The sequence below is a fragment of the Syngnathus scovelli genome, chromosome 12 (genome assembly GCF_024217435.2).
Source record: "Syngnathus scovelli strain Florida chromosome 12, RoL_Ssco_1.2, whole genome shotgun sequence".
Classification (NCBI taxonomy): domain Eukaryota; kingdom Metazoa; phylum Chordata; class Actinopteri; order Syngnathiformes; family Syngnathidae; genus Syngnathus; species Syngnathus scovelli.
In genome coordinates, this window is record NC_090858.1 from 2,404,636 (window position 1) to 2,410,635 (window position 6,000).

Here is a 6,000-nt window from a genome sequence, read left to right on the forward strand (position 1 = left end):
ATTAACTGCTGCGTTGCCTAAGAATACTATTTTTGCTCCTTACATTTTAAGTCATTCAAAAGTCTTTAATAGTGTAATGCCGGTCTTGATTTTTTTTTTTTTTTTTAAGTGGCTTATCATTAACACTAGATGCTACTTTGTAAACTTAACTTTAGCATTTTTTTTTTAATACTTTTTATCAATTACCTGTTTAAACTTCATAAGTAGATTTGATTTAGTTATCTGTTATTTAAGCATGTGAGTACTTTGTCGACCTTTGGCCAACCTGGATACTGATGTTTCTTCTCGTCGCCATAGCAGCGAGTTCTTTTTTTGGCCTCTGGAGGGCAGTGTAACCCAGGTGCTGAGCTACTGGTCAACACTCGTTGACTGCCCTCTGAGCAATTACGTTTGGCCTCCTTAGATTTCATCCACATACTTTAAATTTCCAACATTTTTGTTTGGCTTGAACAAAATCGACTATACTCTGTATACGTCCTCTTTACCATTTCGAGTTTTTACCGTCATGCCATTCACCTAAAAGTTAAAGCCCCGCAACTAATCCACCGTTGTTTTTTTTTCAAATTGAGAAAGTGCTCGTTTAGTTGCTTCGACCCGGAAACTTTCGTCTTGTTTCTTGTCAAGAGTGTCTGAAGATAAACTCTTTTGACAGGGTTGCAATCTCTCATCTCCTCACCGCCTCTTCTTAGACACGCCAATCAAGATGTATTCACAGTGAAGGGCCAATGACTTATTTTCTTAGATTCGTAGATTAGCTCGGAGAAAGTTTATAGCCCTTAAAAGGCTTTGTTTTTCATCAGCCTTTGTTTTTCCTCGACGTTTCCGCGATGGGAATTAAGGCATAAAAATGGGAGCGGACCCTCCCAGAAAAGATTTCTGGCCTTCTAAAGAGTAACAGGATATTCACAAGTGTCAGTGATTTTCCACTTTAATCGTTTTTGACTGATTTTCAGCTTTTATTTCCGTGCTTGTAAGCTGACAGGACAACGGGGAAAGGACTATCGGGGAACTTCAGGACTTGGAATTCCTGGAACTTGATGTTCCACTGTATGTTCGACCCCAACCCATAAGGTTCCTCCAAGGTCTTCCTTCGGCGGCAATAAGTTTTCTTTTCGAGATGGCCCAAGAACAACAAACGGCAGGATTGAAAACATCACCTCGGCATGACGGATATTGTTTTCCGATATACGGCAGAGAGAGAGAAAGACTTGGTCAGTCCAAACAGAGCCGTAAAGTGCCGCATGGTTAAGCCTGATGAATTAATAACAGGGAAGGCAGATGGGTCCCAGGGGCATAGTGGGAGCGCGGCAGCATGGCCGACAGAGTGCACCGTCAACACACACACACACACACACACACACACACACACACACACACACACACACACACACACACACACACACACACACACACGCACGTCTAAGTGAAAAGTGAGCCATTTGCATAAAGTGAATCACAGGACAAAGAGAAACATCTCCTCGCTAAACGCAAACACTTCAGTTTTCCAACTCCTGACCTCATTCGTTTCATTTGCTAATGTACAAACGTGGCCGAGTTGAGTCATTAGCACACCTAATGAAGGCCGGCTCAAAATCAGCACCGAACGCCGATCAGCATTTCAGCCCGGACGCTCAATCGTGGCAGTTTTTTTTTTTCTCCAAACGAGGAATTGTATAGCGTGGCTTCTCGGGTTTAATGATCACACGGCCCTCTTGCTCAATTAGCCGGCGATTTATTGTTGGGAGGGTTGCTTTTTTATCATTTAAATTGCAACGCAGGGATGCAATTAGCTGCTTGTTTTTTCTCATTAGCTCGCCCGCTAACGTCGTATTAGCCCGTCCCAGGACGCTTGCTGGACTCACAGTAGTCGCTGGCAGATGCAAACTTTTTCCTTGAGCTGGGCAATAAAATCAAATCTAAACAAAGATCTGAATGCGCCACCTGCTTAGAGGCCGAGCTTCCCCGGTTTGCTTTCCTCTTTTCATCTCCACGTGATTGTATTTGTTGGTAATGTCGCATCGCTCTTGTGTGATTGCCGATGTGATGACAAGCCGGAATGAGACTGCGGCATCATTTACGACGGGCGGACGGGTCAAGGTTACCGTGCAATCTTCTCCCGGATGCGAAGGAACAGCACGGTGAGACACTTTCGGTTACGAAATAGATCGAATGACTTTTTATTACTCGGGTTGGACCATGTCAAATAATATAACATCATAAAGGGTTTCCGAAGCCTCGACTACAACCGCCGCCTTTCTTCTCGCTTTCTTCTCACCGTCAAACGGATCCTGTTGGAAACAAAACAAAATATCCATATTTCATCGGGCGGCGGCGAACGGCGTTTAGAAATGTCACATCAACTCACGCGCTAAAAGGTCCCGGCGCTTCCGTCGACATCTCGATCGGCCCGAGCTGAATAATTGAGCGTTCCTCCCAGCCTGTCCGTCTTGGGCGTAGATTTCACATTGCGGCGAAGCCTCGGAGCGTTCCTGCGCCTGCGAGGCCTCTTTTCCAGAAAGTGTGCGACAATTCTAGAAAGACTTCAAGAAGTCCGACACACCACAGACGGCCGCCCGCACCTGTACGTACGCTCGCGCAATCGTCCGAACCCGAGGCTATATCGTGCGCCTGTCAGGCCGATGGCGCTCACGCGTGTTTGCCTTTCTCTGCGCCTACACCAACTACGCTGCGCAGGAGGAAGGCGATGGAGAAGATGGTTGGAGGGCCTGTTTCTTTATTCATTACCCAACGGCCGAGGGGGTTCTCACGGGGGAACCTGGCAACAACGCTTCTCCCGGGCCCATCAGTAGTGTCACTCGGTCGGGGGCTCCATGCTACAAGCTAGCAGCCATCTTGTTCCTTTTCCTGAGATGATAACCTTCGAACAAAAAGCCCCTCAAAAATAATTTGATACAAATTTGAATAAATGACAGAAGTGACCCGGAAATGGAAGTTCTGCTCGTGATAGGCGATCCTCGGAGACAAAAAAAATTCCCAGCCACGTCCCACCCGGGATCGTTCCCCCCCCTTCCGTAGAGTGACCATCGATTACCGCGACATGACACATCTCTCTCCTGACCCTTTCCGCCTTGCCTCAAATCCTCTCCGCCCCAAACTGATCAATGGCAATGCCGGGGGATCAATTCCTCAGGCTTTGGGGGTGTCAGATGCGATAGGACACGAATGAGGGCGCGCCGGCGGACGCTTCAAAGCTTGCTGCTCATCAGACAAACAATTCAAATTGAAGACCGCCATTGATACGAGAGATGAGAGGCACGTTGAAGCTTTTTGTTGTTGTGTGTTTTCGATTTGTTGTTGAGCCATGCGATGCATGAAGAGAAGTACTTTTGACGTTCCCTCTCCTTCGTCTTAAGATGGAGTCACTAATTGGGGGGGCTCTAGGTCCAGACTTAGAAGTTCTTCCATTTGGATTCATTTGCTTTTATTTTAAGCAGCACAGCCATTGTAGGATTTACGGTAAGTGAAATAACTTTTTTTTTTTTTTTTTTAAACTGCAACTATTTGTTATGTCCTCTAAAACGAGCTCAAAGTTCTTTCATGACAACAGGAAAAAGTCACGTAAAGAAACGGTAATGGAGAAAATGGCAACCCAAAAAGGGAGAGATTGTGGAAGAAGAAAAAAAACACACACAAAAGCATTAAAATTTAATTGAAAAATAAAAAGGATGCCGTCCCATGAAAAACATCCTAAATGGGTCTTGTGTGTGGCGGGAAGCAGCACAATGTACCTGAGGCACTGCAAAGTGTTAACACGGAAAACACATCAGAGGAGGAAGCGGACGAGGCCCGACGGCCTGTTGGGGGTTGGCGCTGCGCGTGCATGCTAACGTGCATGCTAACGTGCTCGATACGTCCCACTTTGCAATCGTTCCGCATGGCAGGCAGCGGGTCGGCCATGCTGCTTAGTTAGCTAGCTCATCGGCAAGTCCCGGGCAATTAGACGATACCGACCGACCAACTCGAATCCTCAATTTGTTTGTATTCCGTGCAAACACCCGAGTGAACATCTAGCTCCCGCGTTCGTATTTATATCTCAGTGTTAACATCCATATCAATACTTTTTTTTTTTTTTTTTTTGGGTTGCTCCTCATAAACACGTTTACGGCTTCCTAATGCGTTATCATGCGGCGTTATTATTTAGACATATACCGCCGATTACGATACCTATATATAAGTAACGGCCTGGCGGCTGAAAGAGATGTTTTTTAATCCCAATCATCCATCGCGCGAGTGCCGTTTCGTGGAGTTCACATCTATTCCGGCGTGGCACATTTAATTGCCTGAAACATTTCGAGCTGCCGGCGTAAAGACGAGAGCTCTCAGGTGGCTTCTCAAGAGGAAGGCTGATGAGAGGCTATATTAAGGCTGTTAAACAGCGGACAGGGGAGGAGGGGGGGGGCTCGTGTTGGGGGAGGGCTCGCGGCAAGCCCGAAGAGACAAGAGGCTTTATTGGAAATGTAATTTTTGTTTATCCGCAATCACCTGCCGGCTCGTTTGTTTTTACGCACGCGGGCGCTTATAGCAAAGAGCGGCCGCATCCTCCCAAGGATTGCTCTGCGGAGAGGCTGCGCTTTATTACAAATAGGAAGGCTTTCATTGCAGATTGGATGGGCGGAGCTACGCCGCTCTACGACTGAGCTTGCCCGAGCAAAGAATCACCGCCTTGAATCATTTACGTTGTAGCGTTGTTATTAAATAAGATTTATTTACTGTAAATTTAATCTGAAAATTGCACACTGAGGTTAATTTATTATTAATTTTATTTTTTATTTTTTGATTTATTGTAGTTATTATTAGACTTAATTTATCATTAATTTAGACTTTTTTTTCAGTTCCAAATTTTATGAGGTACCTTCTGTTTTAAAAAAAACGATTGACAGGAATACCAACGCAAACTTAAACAAACGAGAGAAATTGCCAGTCAGAGTTGCATGTCAAAGCTCCTCGTTTATTAAATTAGTTTTGAATAAATATTTGGAAAAAACAAAGGTTGCCCAAAAAAAGGTCTTGCCCTCTGTTGCGTTCATGCGATCCCGTTGATCCGCTGCAATGATGTCACGGTGTGCCTGCGAATTCACATTTGCTCTCTAGTTGCAGCTAATCGCTTTATCATCAGAGAACATTTCTCTAATAAGGTCGCCACCCTGCCTAACCTCCACCCTGTTAATGATCAGGCCGGGTCATGGCTATTAGTTTGCCCTTCCCCCCCATTGGGAGGCACCATTATCGCTGTTCTGTAGGGAAAGGAGGGGGGTGGCCTTTGAGGAGGTAATTTGGTCAGTGCAGAATTAGGGAGTCCTCGGGTGAAGTATGATGGGGGCCGGTTCCTGGCGGGTCATTGCGGCTTCCTCCATATTTCTAAGCTTGATTAAAAATTGATCGGCGGCGGAGGCAATGTGAATATATTATTGCGGCCATTATTCACCTCTGACACATAATTGGACGGTACACACGACTCTATTTGCTCGGTCGCCATCGCTTTGCGTGTGTGGGAATAAGCGAAACGGAGGCCGTTTGAATCCATCGAGTCGAATCGTTCGAGCCCTTTTTGAAGCGTGGATATGTATATAAAAATGGACGTATAATGACTTTGCCGCTTATCAGTCATGACCTATCCCCGCAAAAGTTAGAAATAAAGCCTTGAAATACTCTCTTGGCTAAAACCAACATGGATTTGGGATTTTTTACTTATCTCCGACTCTATTTTGTCCTAAAAAGCAGCCCAAGTGTGGAGAATTCCCATAGTAGCGGTTAGCTAGCGTAGCCAGCGGGCACATAGATATAAATATATATATGTAAAAAAAAAAAAAAAGTGGCGGCTAATGCTATTTGCAATTCACTTGAGGCTTAGTGTGGTGCCATTGTCACGCCTTTTTAGCGTATTAAAACAGCGTGACAGAAAAGAGGCCTTGCACAACATGCTCTGCAAATACACCAGGGAGACTTTTTCGTCTTTTGGTCTGCAAATTATCTTCACTT